Here is an 18886-nt window from a genome sequence, read left to right on the forward strand (position 1 = left end):
CCCAATTTTTTTTAGGGTTCTGTCTGTTCTGTTGCTTCTGAATCGTGACAGAGGCCTAGATCTTGACTTGATTGATCTTCTCCTCTGTTACAAGGTCAACAAAATCAGGCTGGAGGATGCATATTACCATCTTTACCCTCTTGAAAAGAAATCCATCTGTACAGACAAGCTTAATTCTGAAAAGGGTTGGAAAAAGGGTTTTGTTGGCGTTCGAGGTGCTTGGTTTGCTCCGGCTGCCAAGGACTATCCTATCCCTACCGCCTTCGGCAAATACTCCGTATCTTCGTATAAGAAATTCAAAACTCATAAGACAGACTGCCCTTGTGAAACTTGCATTCCTCGATTCTGTTCGTTTCTTTGCAATTCTTTGGGTATCCTGCAGGATAATGAACTTAGTTATAACATTTGCAGGGATAGGACCAATTACTTAAAGGACTACGTTCTGAACGACATTCCTTCCTGTTCGGAACTCCTCACATCTGAGAATTTAAGTGATATATCTCTCCTCGGCACCACAATGAGCCAGCTTCGCATTCCATCCTTCTGCAGGAGGAAGGATCCTCCCAGGTTCAATGCTGTTCCTGTTGCTCCCGCGGCTTCTTCTTCTCCAGCTTCGGCATCTTCATCTGCCACCACATCCAGCACTAACCCGAACATGGTGACTGTTCGCCCAATCGCCACTGCTCTACTTGTCAACCAGAACTCCGCCCTTCAAGCTTGGAATACCACTGCCCTCATTGCATCCGTTCATGATAAAGAATGGGGAAAAAGGCCTCAGCCTGAGAGCGAAGGCAGCCCTGACGATATTCCCCTCACAAGGAGGATTCGGACCTCCGGGCCAGGTTTGCCTATCCCCCCTCCGGCTAGGCCAACTGCTCCTTCTGGGTTCGGCACTGCAACCGGCTCTTCCTCTGGTGAGGCTCCGTGGACCCCCAAATTTGTCCGAGCTTACGGCTCGGTAGTAAGGCCGAGCGAAACCATGTTTAGGGAAGGTCCAACAACCATGACCTATTACAAGAACATGTGCTCTCCTAAAGATATTGAGGTCGCCAAATCTCTGTCTCAGAAGGAGGTCTTCAGCTGTTTTCCCCTTGTAGCCATGGAGGTAATTCCCTACCCTCCTCCTTATTGCATTTGAAATGCCTTTATATTATAATTTCTCTAAACATGCGTTCGGCTTAATTAGTACTCATGTATTGTTTTGCAGACTTTGTCTGGTATGATGGCAATGCAGAAGCAGGTGGAGGCTACCAATGTTAAGGTACGAAAGTTCGCCAAAGACGTTGAAGTGGGTCACAAAGAGAACAAAATCATCAGCACCAAAAATGCTAAACTTATGGTGCAGCTGGACAAGGTTGAGAAGGAAAGGGATGGCCTGAAAAAGGAAACAGACTCCCTTTAAGACGAAAAAGACGCCCTTCTGATCGAGAAGAGCGTCTGGCAGATCGAGCGCGAAGCGCTCAAGGCCGAAAGAGACAATCTTCAGTGCCTACTTCATGATGAACAAGCAGAGCGTATGGCCTTTGAAAAGAGGGCTCTAGATGAGCATAATGCCCTGCTCGGTGTCATCAGCAGGGTTAATAGAGGGATAATGGCTCTGCACAATCGTTTCTCCCGCACTGGGCCCTCAGGTATGCTGAAGGATACCGAGAAGGTTTCAACGATCGCCTTCTAGCTGAGGGTCAGACGATCTCAGGTACAGGCCCGAATGATGTTGACAAGGATTTGGGAATTGATCCTCCAGGAGTTTATGTTGATCCAGAACCCACTCCTGCCCAACACATTTTTGAAGAATGTGATGGGATTGCCTCATCTGGAGTTATCCCTGTTCCTCTTCCCGCTCAGCCTTTAGACGTACCTCCTCTCTCTACTGTGGTTCCCCTTGTGACTACCATTAAGGATGGAACTCAGTAGAATGAAGTGGTGATTCAGCTTGACTCCCCCCCTCAGAGGGATGCCGCGACGAATGATGGGGAGGGGAATGCTAATAGTTCTGGGGAGGCTGCTGAGGGTGAGCAGGAGAATGAGTAGACAGGCAGAACTTGATTGTATCCGTCTTAAGTATCTCTTTGTAATCTTTCAACTTATAATGAATGAAAGGATAATTTTTGACTATATCTGATCTGAGTCTCTACATCACTTTGTAGTACTTAATAATATATATATATATATATTAACACAAGTGTGTGGCCTTCGGCTAATAACACTAACCACTTGTCTTTTTCATTACTTTTGGTAAGCGCCTGGTGCTCGGCTTGTTTAGCGTTCGGCTCCTGGTGCCAGTTGCCACTTATTTTACTTAAGTGCCTGGCGCTCGACTAGAACGCCACTTGTCACTTGGCTTTTTCATTATTTTTTAGTAAGTGTTTGGTGTTCGGCTCGTAGTGTCAGCTGCCACTTACTTTGCTTAAGTGCCTGGCACTCGGCTAGAACGCCACTTGTGACTTGGCTTTTTCATTATTTTTTAGCGAGTGTTTGGCGTTTGGCTCGTGGTGCCAGCTGCCACTTACTTTGCTTGAGTGCCTGGCGCTCGACTAGAATTCCACTTGCCACTCGGCTTTGCTCATACTCAGTCACTTTGTTAGAAGAAGACGATACTTTTTTTTTTTTTTTTTGGCTCTTTTGCAAGTATGCAATTAAAGGTAGACATTGGCTAAATTGAAACTCAATTTTTATTGATAATACCTTTTTAAAGAAGTGGCGTTCCAAGGCTTGTTTACCAGCCTTCCAACCATGGTCTCTAAGACATATGCCCCCTTTCCGATAACCTCTGCAACTCTATATGGACCTTCCCACGGCGACACCATTTTCTTAATAATACCAACTTTTCTTTTCAAAACCAAATTGCTAGGTGCAAAACCCTTCACTTTTCTGTTGTGACTGTTCATGAGTGTTTGTTGATATGATGCGAACCTTATTGCTGCAACATTCCTCTTCTCTTCAAGCAAGTTGAGGTTGAATCTCCGCATATGATCATTCTGCTCCTGATTCCACGCTAAACTCCGAATGGTAGGAACTTGGTGCTCCACCGGTATTACTGCCTCAGTACCATATGCCATGGCAAAGGGGCTATCTCCGGTCGGTTGTCTTGGAGTCGTTCTATACGCCCACAAGACGTTTGGGAGTTCATCTAACCACTTCCCTTTCTCTTCTTCAAGCTTCTTCTTTATACAAGCAAAGATCGTTCTGTTTGTGATTTCGGCCTGACCATTCACCTGTGGGTGGCTGACTGCTGCTAACTTTTGATTAATTCCATATTCATCCAGCAACTCCCTCACCTGCTTGCTATCAAGGTTAGTCCCATTATCCATGACGATCGCCCTCAGCACACCAAATCGACAAATGATATTATTCCAAATGAAGCGTCTCACATGGGCCTGAGTCACACTGGGGTACGGTTCTGCCTCCACCCATTTGGTAAAGTAGTTTGTTGCAAGCATAACGTACTTATTTTGCGATCTGGCGGTCGGTAATGGGCCAACCAAATCCATCCCCCATTGTGCGATAGGCCATGGTTTAGCCATTACGTGCAAATCTTCTGGCAGTTGGTGGATCAATGGTCCGAGCCTTTGACACTTATCGCACCTTCTTGAAAATTCCTCTGCATCTTGTGACATGTTCGGCCAAAAGTACCCCTGTGTCATCGCTTTGTGTGCTAGAGACCTTCCCCCTGAATGATTGCCACAAACCTCTTCATGGATAGTCCGCAGTATCTGTTGAGCTTCTACAGGGGTTACACATTTGAGGTATGGTCCTAAATAAGACCTCTTGTAAAGTTGGTTGCGCACTATGGCATACTTTGCGGCATTCGATCTGATCCTTCTTGCTTCATCCCTTTGTTTGGGTAAAACACCATCTCGTATATACGTAATAATTGGATCTACCCAGCTCGATTCATATGGTATGACATTCATCTACCAGGGATCCAAACTGGACGGTTCCTCAAGGATAGATGGCTGGCATAGCACCCCGATTGGAATTACCTTTGCCAATGTTTCACCTAAACTTGACGCACTACAAGCCAACCGATCGGCATCTTCATTATGCTCCCTCGGTAATTGAATGAACCTGATCTGATCGAAGCTTCCAATCTCTTGCATAATGGCAAAGCGGTATGCCTTCATTGTCTCGTCCTTTGTTCCATACTCTCCAGTCACTTGCCGAATTATTAACTGCGAATCACTGAAGGCAACTAAGCTTTGACCTTTAGCTCCTTAGCCAACCTTAAGCCAGCCAGCAGTGCTTCATACTCTGCTTCATTGTTGGTTGCTCTGAACTCAAGCCTGATTGCTTGGCTCAGCGTAGTGCCTTCTGGTGTTTGTAACTTGATCTCGATTCCTGCCCTCATCTGATTTGAGGAGCCATCAACGAAGAGCTTCCATGAAGATTCTCCAAGGCATTCATCTAGCTCATCTACATTACATTCCAGTAAGAAATCAACCACAGCTTGTCCTTTGATAGCCGTTCGGGGTTCATAAGTTATGTCGAAAGAACTTAGCTCTATTGCCCATTTCGTAATTCGTCCGGACAGATCAGGCTTATGCAGAATCATCCTTATAGGAAATGTGGTCAGGACGATTATAGGATGAGACTCAAAGTAATGCCTGAGCTTCCTTTTTGCGTTTACCAAGGATAAGATTACTCGCTCGGCCTTCGAATACCTTCTCTCTGACTCAGTCAACGTTTTACTTACATAGAAAATTGGGAATTGTTTACCCTAGGCACATCGTATCAGCACACCATTGGTCGCAATGTTAGAAACTCCAAGGTACAGGAAAAGTTTTTTACCTGGCGCTGGGGCGTTCAAGACTAGTGGGCTCCGCATATATTCTTTCAGCTTGATCAGCGCCTGCCTTTGCTCATCCCCCCAGGACTATTTTCCATGACCCCTGATTGTATCGAAGAATGGTTTGCATCGGTCGGATAACTTAGAAATGAATCGACTCAGTGCCGCTATGCGTCCGGTGAGAGCTTGGATCTCTTTGATGGTACTTGGTTCAGCATTTTTTAGCAAAGCTTCCGCTTGGGCTGGACTAACCTCAATTCCTTTGTTGTTGACCACGTGGCCAAGAAATTGCCCAGATCCCACGCCGAACGAGCATTTAGTTGGATTTAGCCTCATTCCATCCTTTCTTAGCACACCGAACACCTCCTGTAAATGTTGTAAGTGATGGTCCTTCTGTCTGCTTTTGATCACCATGTCGTCGATGTAAGCCTCTACTGTCCTACCCATTTGATCCTTAAAAATCTTGCTAACCAACCTCTGATACGTGGCTCCGGCATTCTTTAGTCCAAACGGCATAACCTTGTAGCAATAGATCCCTCATTCGGTGACAAAAGAGGTCTTTTCCTCATCGCTTGGGTCCATTGGGATTTGATTGTAGCCTGAATATGCATCCAGAAAGGTCAGTCGCTCATATCCGGTTGTTACATCTACCAATTGATCAATCTTTGGAAGTGGAAAACTATCCTTCGGGTAAGCTTTGTTCAGATTAGTGAAATCAATGTAAACTCTCCATTTTCCGTTCTTCTTTTGTACTACGACCACATTCGACAACCAGTCCGGGTACTGTACTTCTTTAATGAACCCAACCTCCGGCAATTGATTAACTTCATCTGCAATGATCTGGTTGCGCTTCGGGGTGAACCTTCGCTACTTCTGCCTCATTGGCTTGACGGTCGGATCTACATTAAGAGAATGGCAAGAGACTGATGGGTCGATCCCTGGCATGTCGTGATGGCTCCAAGCGAATACATCGGCGTTCTGGGAGAGGAAATCAACCAATTGACGTTTTTCTTCCTCGGCAAGCCCTGAACCTACCTTCGTGGTTCGATCTGGGCTTAAATGATCAATTTGAACTTCAACCAGTGGTTCCTCGGTCAGCACTGGAAACTCCTCCTCTCTGTTCATGCTGAGGGGAGGCTTCTGTAATTGCTATTGCTCATTAGCAGATCGGGTAGGAGCTTTTCCCTTCCCTACAGCTTTCAGAGTCTCCAAGTAACACTCATTTGCTGCGACCTGATCTCTATGGATATCTATCACCTTACTCCCATCCGGACTTATGCATCGCATCACCTGATGTAGGGTCGATGGGACTCCTTGTATCCTATGGATCCACCCCCTCCCCATCAACAGATTGTAGTAGGGATGGATCTCCACCACCACGAAACTTTCGACAAGGTTCCTTTCAGCTACACGGACCATCAACTCCACTGTGCCGATCGGTTCTACCCGTTTGCCATTAAACCTTAACAGTGGGTTCCCAGTAGACTTCAACTCCTTTGGATTGATTTCTAGGCGATCAAAAGTGACCCTTGGCATGATATTTGCACTACTACCTGGATCAATTAGCACCCTTCGTACTAAACACTCAGCCACTGTCAAACTGACGGCCAAGGGATCCTCATGAGGAATCTGAACTCACATCAGGTCTGTCTTATCAAACCTTATCGGCGTTGTTGAGCTTTGTTGGTGTAGAGTGTTGACACTACCTATTTGTCTCTTCATTTGTGCTTGGCGGAGACGTGTTCGAAATACTTCCTCGGATTCTTCGGCCTGTCCAGGTTGGCCATGAATTGCATTTATAATCCGGACAGGCTGAGCGTTATGGTGGTTTGGCTTTTGGTTTCTCTTGACCTGCTCAGCTGGTCGATTCTGCTCTTGTGCTGGCCCCTGAACATATCCTGCAAACTCTCCCCGGGCGATCAGCATCTCCACTTGCCTTCTCAGGTTCCTGCATTCAAAGTCACTATGAAAAGCACAATGTTTAGATTGATCCCTCTGTTCAAGAGGTTGTCTAATGGGCAAAGGAGGACAAAACTTATCTTTGTTTTCCTGGAATAGCCTTGCCAAGTGGAGTAATCAAATCATCCTCCCTTGGCCTTTTCTCTGCCTTCCAGGAGGTCTGACGTTGCGGCGGAGCTTGTTTCTGCCGTATCTTGGCTTTGGACTTCTCCTCTGTGAAGATGATAGATGTCTTCCTAGAATTAGCCGCTTCTTCTTCTTCCAAACGCACGAAACCATCAGCTCTCTCATTCAGCTCGTTTATTGTCTTCGACGTGTTTACCACCAAACTTGTATGGACCGGTGTCCCTTGGGTCATTGCTAACTTGAATGCTTGAACCACCGTGGAGGGATGGCATTCTATCACTATGCTTTTGGTTAGGTTGAACCTGGTAAGGAAGGCTTGGAGACGCTCATCATCATGCTGCTTCATGGTGAACAGGCTAGAGATATCTTTTGCAGGGCGCTTATTTCCATAGTACTAGCTTATGAACTGATCACACAAAGTACGGAAACTGTTCACTGAGCCCCTCGGTACGTTTTTGAACCAGTTGAGCACTGGTCCAGCTAAGCTTGTAGGAAAACATTTGCACATGAAAGGATTATTCTCCGTGTTCAGTGCCATCTTCAACTGAATGTGATACACATGATCAATCAGATCGATCGTTCTGTCGAACAAAATGAAAACAGGCATGGAAAACTTCCTCGGGCTTGGAGCATTCAAGATCTCGTCAGTAAACGGCGAATCAACCGTCCGTGCCACCGAACGGAGGGCCTCATTCTCTCTTTCAAACCTCGTGACGACTCTTTGATCTGTAGATCTTCTTTCCGAACTCCTATAATTATATATGGCCATTGAAGGTCGATAAGTTGGATTGAACGATCTCTCCTCAGTGAACTCTTTTTGTCACGACAAATTAATCTTGTGACAATCAAACTCCATATCCTGTTCGCGATTATGCCTTTCCTGATGCGGATTGAAAGCTATATTTTCTTCTCGCCGGATATGCTCACGATGTGGATCGAGATGTACAGATCCTTCTCGATCCTCAGCTCGACGAGCGTTTGGCAATAAATTCTCCATCCTAACCTCCTTGCGGTGGAGATCGACGTGGTTATCTCCCTCTTGCTCGCCTTGATGTGCTTCATCAGGTCGCACGCCTCATTCACCCATTGGAGGCGGTCGCGGTGCAACCGGAACCTCTCGGCGTTCCATTCCAGCTCTCAAGTATGCATTTTCTTTTCTCAAAGCCTCGATCATGTTCATCAATTCATCAAGCTTCATCTGCTGGCCATTCTCCACTGGATTCGAACTCTCTCCTCCGATCATCATTCCAGATCGTAGCAAAGTCATTAACCGTGAATTTCTAATCAGATCTGAGCTGTGCTAATGCAGACGCCCTAGATCTGGATTCTAGCGTAGCTGAATTTTGATCGTGGTTAACCAGATCTGGGTTGCTCAGGCGACGAACTTGCCAAATTCAGCAATCTTAGCAACTTCCGACCGCACAGCTCTCCAAAACAAGCACAAATCAGAATTGTGTAGATCAAATGCCAATTTCTCCGATCACAATTTCACCGATCTTGATTCTGCCTTCAACGATCAGGCTTTGTCTTCACGCGCTACACTACTAGATCAAATCAATCTGAGTGAATCATCAATAAATTCTCATCGTTTCCCACAGACGGCACCATTGAAGATGCAAGAAATTTTCTCTCTCTAAATTGATAGAGTTTCATTACACTTCAAATATTTCCATCCCTTTTTTCCTTCATTTTTCTCCTATTTATAGATTGTTTACAATGTTCTAGAAGATCCATAACTAGCTTCCTCCATTGGGCTCATCATCGAGGCTGTTGTATCCATGGATCCATTCATCTTTCAGGCCTTCAGCTTCACTCTTCGGCATGGGGCTTGCCTCACGATAGCTTGGTTTGGGCCTAGGCCATTTGCCTGGCCCATTCTTCATCATGTGGGTTAGATCCGGCCCATGCCGCCTTTGGCATCCTCAGTATGGGATAATAATAATATTATTATTGTTAGGATTAAATGCAAAAAAAACTCTTGAACCATGAGGAAACCTGCAACTAACTCCCTGAACTATGCAAATTTGTTGCCGATCGTCCCATTCGGCCAAGTTCCGATGAAAGTTGACTGTTAAAAATAGTTGAATAATTTTAAAAGATCATACTGCCCTTTGACGCATGAAAGGACTAAAATGCCCTTGATTTCGATAGACCTCCATAATGGCATACCCAAACACTCTACACACACACACACACACACACACATATTTACAAATCACTATGCCTTCGTGGATCAACACCGAGCTCTTGTAAGATCTTCCACACCGGTTTAACCCAAACCACACTAAAAACCCACTGCCACCACCATCATCGCCGAAGCAATCCATCGCCACCATGTCAGCGAAACAATCCATTGCCACCACCATCCAAAGCAATTGAACCACAATTTTTAGAAATTCAAATAATTTATAGTGAACCAGCCCACTCGCATCACAGTCGTAGCCACAAACGTTTCTCAAACAATTTCCCAATTGTACTGAAAGACCCCAGCCACTGCCATCACCGTGAAAATTTGATTTTCTTGCATCGACCAAATGGCAAAATCATTGACACGTTCCAGACATCATTATAACAAAGAAAACCAAACAAAAACACTACTCTTATGTATGATACAATCCCAAATGTTCATAATAAAGACAAAAAGAGAAGAAAAGAAAAAATCACATATTTCAAATCCATCAATCGAGAATCAAAGAAAGAAAAAAACGAATTTTTAAACATTTCAAATATATCAATGCCAAAAAGAACAATAAACACACAACCCAATACTCCTATGTGCGATTCATCAAGATATACACAATTGATCCAAGATTGAAAAACACATATAAGAGTAAGTACATTGATTGCACCACCATCAAGATTCAAACTTCATTAAAAATAAAATGGTAAATTATTCAATGAATCAACCCATTTGCATAATATAAACGATCTGAACCTGAGGCTTTAGAAGGGTCCTTGAATTTCTTGGTAATCCCACACCAGAAGTTGAAGATGAGTTGGTGAGGACCTCCTTGACGAGGTAGACATAGGCAAAGCCACCTTCACCAAGCTGCCTCATGACCCTGAATCGGTTGTCGTTGATCCACACATCTCCGCCTCCGTTCACACGGTCGTACAGTACGTTCAGTGGCTCAAAACAGATCCCAAATTATATCTCTCTCTCTCCCGTCTCTTACACTCTGCGATTTTTTTTTTATTTATTTATTTTTTAATTTTTTTTTCAGTTTCTTACCATTTTTCTCTTCGATCTCTCAGTCGATTACATGGATTGTTTGTAGCTCGTCCCCGTTACCGTCACTTTATCTAAGTAGCCGCCAAGTCATCCACTACCAAGCCACCACCGAACCAGCCCGCTGAGCTCACCGCTGCATTTCTTCCTCGCCGCCGCCGCCGTTGCCACTTCTTCCTTTTCTGCCCTGTGTGGTGTGAATAAAAGGAAGGTTGGGTGAGGGGAAATTGGGTTGTTTTATTGGGAGGGCTGTTTCGTCTTTTTTCTTTTCCGGTAGCTTAGGTGAGCAAATTGCAACAAATCCATAGTTCAGGGGGTGTTTTGCAGTTCAGGAGGTTGGTTGTAAAACCCCTATAGTTCAGGGTTTTTTTTATTATTTTTTTTTAACCCTTATTATTATTTTAGTTAGTCTCAGGTTAGGATTTGTGAGTTAGTATATATATATGTAGTAGTGAGAAGAAGGAGGTTTTACATATACGGGAGTTACAAAAGAGGCAGAGATCTAGAGAGAGAGAGATAGAACAAGAAGAAAAAGGTTACCGGAGATAGCTTGGAGGTTGCCGGAATTGGAGAAGAAGACTAGAGAGTTTATATAGTTGATTTTTAATCTGAAATTCATAAGGCAAGTTCTTTATCTATCTCTTCCCCTTTGAATCTATAGTTTCTCCATCACATGCTAGACCTTAGGGATTAAATTAGAGAATTAAATGGATCAATTATGTAACGAACCAAACTCGGGGGTTCGAATCACTAACCGGGTCCTTACTCGAACCCGTGGACTCTCAAGGGCAATACAGACATTTCCTTTATCGAGGCATCATTACAAGAATGTACCGGGGTCCACTTCGCTTGTTGAAGTCATAAAATGGTCAAAGGATGGACGAAAATAGCTTTACAAACACAAATGTCTCATTCCCAGGTTTCGGTCGATGTGTGGGACATACACGTCGACTGGTTCTGGTAATTCGGTCGATGTGTGGAACAATACGTTGACCAGTTTGGCTCCCCAACCGTAAATAGCATATTGCCCAAATAATTGAGATACTGGTCGACGTGACACGTCGACCGATTCTCCCTAGGTTTGTGGTTTTGGTTCCCTTTGAGTGATTTTGGCACTTGACATCCATTCGGGTTCACTTGCGACAGCGTAAATGATATTAAACCGGTCCCAAAACTTGTATAAAGTGGGAAAAACATCGTATACTTGAAAATGTGAACAATTTGATAAAAAAACCCATCATGAATGAAATTTTGAATTGATACAATCATATAACCTTTTTGAAAACTATTTGAAACATCCACGGTCATAAGTGCTCAAAGTACCCACGAGTTGATAGGTTACAACATCAAAATAATACTTTTACATTTCTCTTTGAAAATATTTCAAAATAATACAAGGTCATGCTAAGCTTTACAAAAATAGTCATGGTTACAAAGGATATCCAAAATAAATTCTACGCCTACGTCTAAGCTTGTAAGAACGCACCATTCTCCAACCCACTTCCAAGTCTTGAAAATGTTTAAAGTAAAGGGGTGAGCACAACCGCTCAGTAGAGTATGCCTAAGTCATGGCTCCTAAAGCCTCGTTAGTAAACACATATAGAAAAGGAGATCAAGATAGGAGGATCATGCTATTACGGGGAAAATAACGAAATCATCCATTCATGGCATTAGCAAAAATTTAAATGTATCAACTTAACCACATTCACACACACACACACACACATACAAGTCCATCACAAAACTAACAGTGTAATTAATTCTTATGCCATGAGTCTTCCTGAACCAATCCCATGATCTCATCCTATACACCAATGCACTTTCCCAACCAGCCCATCTCACTATACAAATCCACACTAGAGGTCTCTAACTCCAAATGGCATAAGACTACCGTTTGTCTACCATTTAAAATACTGGCTAGCTATCCCTAGCGTAAGACCACCACTCATTACCATTTGGGGCCTAGCTATCGGAAATCTCGGAAATAAGACTAGCGTTTGTCTTTCGTCCATTACAACCTTCCTTAACTTGAATCTCATCATTCTCACATCACCCTTTCACTCATACATTTCTTACCCAATGCATGAGCTTAAAATACTTTAATGAAAGTTCGCTTTCTAAATTAAAATGACTAGACCTCTAGGTTGCCTCAAGAATAAACATGCCGTTAAATACCATTAAAACCACTTCACATAAGCATGCTTTCATAATACAAAACTGAACAAGTTATTTCATGTAATCAATTTGCCAAACATCAAACATGCTTAAAATCATGAAGGCTATATTCAAATCATGCTACATACACATGCTTTACCAATTTCATATTATAACATTTATAATTTCCTTATTTAAGTATACTTCCACATAATCATTTTAACATACATAATTGGCACATTTTCATCATACAAGGCATGTTTATCACATTCCCACATAGATAACACACAATTTACACATCTAACATCATACAAAGCATGTCAATTACTTAAATTTTCACATAATCAATCAAATGACTAAAACATGGTATCCATAACATGCTAATATATGCAAATAACACATAATAATTCACAAATCACCTCGGACTCCATGAATTAAACACCCTTACCTCAAATTAGGATGAAAATCCTAATCCCACCGAAACCAAAATGCCTCCCTTGCGAAATTGGCTCCTTAGGATGAAAGAGGAGGCGAAGGAGAGTATATAATCCTTTTACGACGCCTCCAAAATCCAAACTCGGGTCGCACCCAAAATCTCCAAAATACCCCAAATCAAAATCTGAAACAATAGACATGTAGGTCTTGACACACTCGTCAAACTTCCATTCTACAGCGTCATCAAAATCAAAGCCAAACTAGATCGATTTCATGCCTGAAGCATGTAAAAAAAGAAAAAGAAAGAAAAAGAAAAGAGGAACCAAAGGGAGAGAGAAGCCACGGCTGATGAGAGAAGAGAAAATGATTTTGTTGCCAAAAATTAACTTAAGTCACCCTTTATATAGTGCTAGTCAAACGGCGGGTCCTATTCCCCACTTAAATGCTTAAAATAGTCCGTTTTAAGTCCCTAACATTCACAAACGACACAACGCAGTGCAAAATGGATAACTCCAACATAAACGAAGAACATAGTGATGTCGAGAAATTTTCCAAACACGAAAATCTGCCGCAGGGCTCACCCTGCACCTCCTGGATACGAAAACTAAAACTAACCAAAATAAACCCAAATGATTTTCTAAGGGTTCTAAAGCTGAAGAAACGTCTCCAATAACTCCTGAAACACCATGGCATGCATCCTCGTGCACCCATAAAATTTTTAAAAATGCTCGAAAAATACCAAAAAATCTAGGACGTCACAATTTACCCTTCTTACAAGGATTTTGACGGTGATCTCGGCCGTTCCTATATGCCAAACTAATGTAGTGAATGTAGGTTCAACAAAAGCTTTTTGGGTCAAGTTTAAATTTATAAAAACCACTACTACCACTACTACTAATGTAGCAAGGGTGAGTAGGGATCGTCCCAAGGGATTAGAGGGCTACTAGTAATGGAAACAATGCTTAGGGTTAGTAGGTCGAGTGATCAAAGGTAGGTTGTTTGGTTGATTAAACTACAATTAAGATTAAGCAAGCTCAATGTAAAACAAGTAATTAAAGGATAAAGAAAACAAGAGAGAGAGGTCTTGGGACTTAGAGATCACCACTAAGCATCACCTTTATATACACTCAATTCACAATTAATGAGGGGAGAAATATATGTTGCAACAATAGTGACTGTGTGTGGCTGTTTTAACAAGTATGGATGACCAATTAAGTATATATTATCTAAACAACACAATGAATAGCACAATACATTAAACTAAATCATTAATCCTTCTTTAAGCTCACAATCCAAACACATCACATAATTAGAGAAATATACTACTTGCATTTATAAGTATGGAACATTAAACAACAAGCATGGATTGTCCTCCCATTTAACAGCTAAGGTAGCAACACTACATCTAAGCTAATGACATGGAAATTAAACTAATTAAACTAAGGGAGAGGTACAATCTATCAAGAAATGAGTATGAACAATCAAATAAACCACAAAAGTATTCTATTAAGCACTATGTCTTGACAATCTCTAGATCTATAGTATCAATAAACATAGACATGCATCAACAACACAAGAGATAGAGATAAACACATGAACATCTATTCTAGCATACATAGACATATGAATAGAATGAAATGATCAATTGGAAGAATTAAACCACACAAATTATTGAATAAACAAGATCTATGTATATAAATATGTCAAAACATGTATTACAACACAAATCCCCTAAAAAATACATAAATCAAGGTAAAGAAAGCATGCTTAGAGCTAACTCTAGCCCCAAGAGGATGTCTAGCCACTCATGAATGGCGTCCTCCAATCCTTAAGGGCTGGTAGAAGTGCTCTTTTTCTTGAGGAAGATGGAAAACCTCTCTAAAATGTGTCTCTAGCCTCCTCTTCTCTTTTCTTCCCCTCTAAGAATTGTATCTCTCTACTCTAAAAAGTACATCAAAGACTATCCAAGACTATGTGTAAAAGTGGCTCATATTCCTTATATATGTAGCTCAAATGTCACACCTAATGGTCTAGGCTCGTACACAAGGGCTCCTCCAATGATTGCACAATGAGACAACTTTTAATGAGCTGGAAATATATTTTTTTCGGATTTGAGGAAGTTCGATCGATCAAACTGTGTTGAGATTGATCGAACATGGCTGAGATCTATCAAACTTTGGCTGGATCGATCCTCCCATGGCGGCGCCTTTTTGGATAAGGACAGATTTGAGATATTTTGGGAAAAGAGACAAAAGTGGTAGGTAGGGTGGTACAACAGGATAAGATGGAATCTTTTTGATCAATCTGAAAATTGTTGGATCGATCGAACTTTGTGGGATCTTTGGATAAGGACAACAGGGCTTAGATCCATCTTGGAGAATCTAGATCGATGAACTTTTGATCGATCGAAGTATTCTTGAGATCGATTGAACATGCTGATTTCCACACTTTGCTTCATTCTGCTTCCACTTTGCTCTTTTCTTCCATCTAGCTTGAGTTAGTTTCTTTTAAGCTCTTATTTGGCTGAATTAGCTTATTTTGGGGATAAGCACCTAAAATGGGCAATAACACGAAATTAGTCTAAAATAGGAAAGTAAGATAGATAAAGGTCATAGAATACCTAAGTTTAAGGGGTTTAAATGCGCACTTTTCAGCGCTCATCAGATTTCATCCCAGAAATCTACCCTCCTTAAGGCGAAAAACATATTGGCCTTCGTCCTTATGTCGTTCTCCTATTCTCCCCATGTTATTCATTTCTTTATTGCCACATCAGAAAAAAGAAATCTCTTACGAAAATCTCTAGCCAACTTGAAACCTTGAAAAAGGCTCGAAAGAAATGAATAACCATCAACATACCGCCCCACCATGTCAAGATCAACTACAATCGAAAACTCAAGTCAACCTATTGGTTAAGCCCAAGAACATCACCACATCGACTCTAACACTTACACTATCCAACTTATAAGCGCCGAATGTTGCATATTCAAGTGCCCTTAATTGCATGATTTAGTCAATTTAGTATGTCTGATGAGCGCTGAAAAGTGCGTATTTAAACCCCTTAAGCTTAGGCATTCTAGTACCTTTATCTATCTTACTTTACCGTTTTAGATTGATTTCGTATTATTTCTTTTTTCAGGCACTTATCCCGAAAATAAGCTAACTCAGCCAAATAAGAGCTTAATTGAAGCAATTCTGGGATTAAACAAAGAAAGGAGCAAAGTGGAGAAAGAAGGAAGCAAATGAAGCCAAAGGTGACAAATAGCAAAATTCAATCGATCCAAGTTCAAGGTTCGATCGATCGAACAATGATCGATCTCAGTACTTCAAGATAGATCCAAGCCTTGGCCCAAAAAGCATAAAGTCCCAAAAGTTCGATTGATCCAACACCATCCTTTGATCGATCGAACACTTTTGCCCTTATTCAAATGATTGATCCTATCCACAGCTGTGCCATCCACTAATCACTTTTGTCCTTTTCCCACAAATATCTCCTAAAAATATCTCGGATTTGTCTTTTTCCAAAAAGCTCAACCAGTTGGATCAATCTAGCCTAAGTTCGATAGACCTCAGCCAGTTCGATCAATCCAAGTCTAAGGTTCGATCGATCGAACTTCCTCCAGTGTGAAAAAGTTAAAATTCCATCTCATTGAAAGTTGTCCTTTATCCAATCATTAGGGAATATTGTGTGCACAACCCCAGCTCATTTTGGGTGTCATTTTGACCTACCTATATAAGGATAAGGATTGCTTTTTACAAGGGGAGCCAACATTATTTTCATATCATCTCTTGGAGAGCAAGCTTAGAGGAGAATGAGGCTAGAGATACCATTGGAGTTCTTCATCAACAAGGAGCAGATTCAACCATGGAATTAGCTCTTTAGGGTTGGAGCAACATCACATGAGTGGCTAGACATCCTCTTGGGGCTAGAGTTAGCCCCAAACATGCTTTCTATATCTTAATCTTGTGTATTATTGAGGGATTAGTATTATAATTGATGTTTTGACACTTTGATTTATATAGATCTTGTTTATTCAATGATTTATGTGTTTAATGCTTCAAATTGATCATTTCATTCTATCCATATGTCTATGTATGCTAGAATAGATGTTCATGTGCTTGTTTCTAGATTTTGTGTTATTGATGCATGTCTATATGTATTGATGTTATAGATTTGGAGATTGTCAAAACATAGTGCTTAAAGGAATGCTCTTGTGATTCTCTTGATGGTTCATACTTATCTCTTGATAGATTGTACCTCTCCCCTAGTTTATTTTCATGCTAGTAGTGTAGATGTAGTGTAGTTGTAGTGTAGTGTTAAATGGGAGGACAATCTATGCTTGTTGTTTGATGATCCATGCTTTTGAATGCAAGTAGCATATGCCTCTATCCTTGTGTTGTATTTGGATTGTGAGCTTAATGAAATGATTAATGACTTGTTTTGATTTATTGTGCCTCTCACATGTTGTTTAAACAATATATGCTTCATTGCTTAGATAAATTGTACCTTTCATATGATGTTTAGACAATACATGCTTAACTAGTCATCCTTGCTTGTTGAATCAACCAAACACACACACACACATACCAATATTGCAACACACCATTTGCCCTCATTAATCAATTGTCAATGATATAGAAATGCATTGCTTAGTGGTGATCTCTAAACCCCAAGATCTCTCTCTCTTTTACTTACTCTTAATTGCATTTTCTTTGCTATTACTTAGTTTAATTTAGTTGCTCTTTAATCAACCAACCAACTAATTGTTTGATCACTCGACCTACTAGTCCTAATAACAATTCCACGACATTGCTCGATCCTCACAGTCCCTTGGGACGATACCTACTCGCCCTAGCTATATTTTTAGTGAAATGTAGTAGTGGCTTCTATAAATGTAAAACTCTTGGCCCTCGCTTAAATGCACACTCATCAAGCTTGACGGTGGTGCGGCATACACCGGTCAATTTTTGGCGCCGTTACCGGGGATTGATTGATTAGATTTGGTAATGTCGGATTTGTGGAATTGATTAGGATTAGTACTCTTTTGATCGTGTCTTTACTTTACTTCTATTTTTCTCTTTGGTTACTTATTGTGTTATTCTTACTTAACTAGGTGCATTATTGGAGAGGAAGCAAGCAAATGAGCCATCAAGCATTCAAGTAAGCAAAAAAAGCAAAAAGCTAAAAGAAAAAAAAATTTCTAAAAATTTGCTAAGTTAAGCTTTAAATTTGGAGTTGAAGTGTTAAAGGACCTTTGTGAGACTTTCTTTACTCAATCCCTTAGTTAAATCGTCGGCCCGCGTGGAGGCTTATTTTTAATTGTCTTGCATCATTGTTGTTAAAGCATGGTGTATGAATTAAGTGTTTGTGGAAGAAGTCTAATTGCATTGTTGTGAAGGCATAATATTTGTCATTCTTTGTGTTTGTTGTGTTTTGCATTGTGCATGCATGGACTTCGTTCATTGAGACCAACTCTTGTCCCTCTTGATTTGCATCTTAAATCTATCGTTAGAAATCCTAGGGGAAGAGGAAGTTCAAATAGAGCCTATCTTTCAATGGATGATCATAATGATGATCATGTTGAGGACATTGGTCACATAAACCAACAAGGTATTCTTTATCCCAATGTGCACAATGAGAACATACAAGTACCATTAGGCATGCCTAGGTCATTCATTCACTAACCACCATAACAACAAGGCCAAGTTCCATATGGAATGCCAAGGCCAATGTATCTACAACCTCTCATTAACAATCAAGGAATTCAAAACCAAGGTGTTCATGTTACACCTCAAGTAGCTAATCCACCTCTTGCTTTAAGAGCCCATTATGTGCCTAATGAGTATAATGCACCTATATGAATCCAATTGCCTCCATTTAAAACACATCATTATGAAATTAAGCCACAAACCATTCAAATGCTTCCTAACTATCATGGACTTCCAAGTGAAGAACCTTACAAGCATTTAGATGAGTTTCTTGAAGTATCTTCCACCGTAAAATATACGGACATGTCGGAAGAAGTTTTAAGACTCAAACTTTTTCCATTCACCTTAAACGACAAGGCAAAGTATTGGTTTAACAATCTTAGGCTTTTTTCAATCACTTCTTGGGCAGAAATGTAACAAGAGTTCTTAAAGAAGTACTATCCGGTTTCTAAGACCAATGCCATGAGGACCTCAATTCGAGAATTTTCACA

General features: G+C 41.3%; 1 protein-coding gene across 3 annotated transcripts in view; it reads left to right on the forward strand.

Annotated features, from left to right (window-relative positions):
- The window catches only part of LOC132275925 (uncharacterized), a 40560-nt gene that overhangs the window by 15866 nt on the left and 5808 nt on the right, over window positions 1-18886 (forward strand). For 2 of the 3 annotated variants that reach the window (XM_059777125.1, XM_059777126.1), the window contains exon 2: window positions 17801-17847. The exons of the other annotated variant lie outside the window; for it this stretch is intronic. The gene's annotated coding sequence lies outside the window, so the exon portion shown is untranslated. The remainder of the gene's footprint in view (window positions 1-17800; window positions 17848-18886) is intronic. 3 annotated transcript variants of the gene reach the window in all.

This window comes from Cornus florida, unplaced genomic scaffold, assembly GCF_030987335.1.
Source record: "Cornus florida cultivar Cherokee Brave unplaced genomic scaffold, ASM3098733v1 CherokeeBrave_3.0.0_Hap2_Chr10, whole genome shotgun sequence".
NCBI lineage: Eukaryota > Viridiplantae > Streptophyta > Magnoliopsida > Cornales > Cornaceae > Cornus > Cornus florida.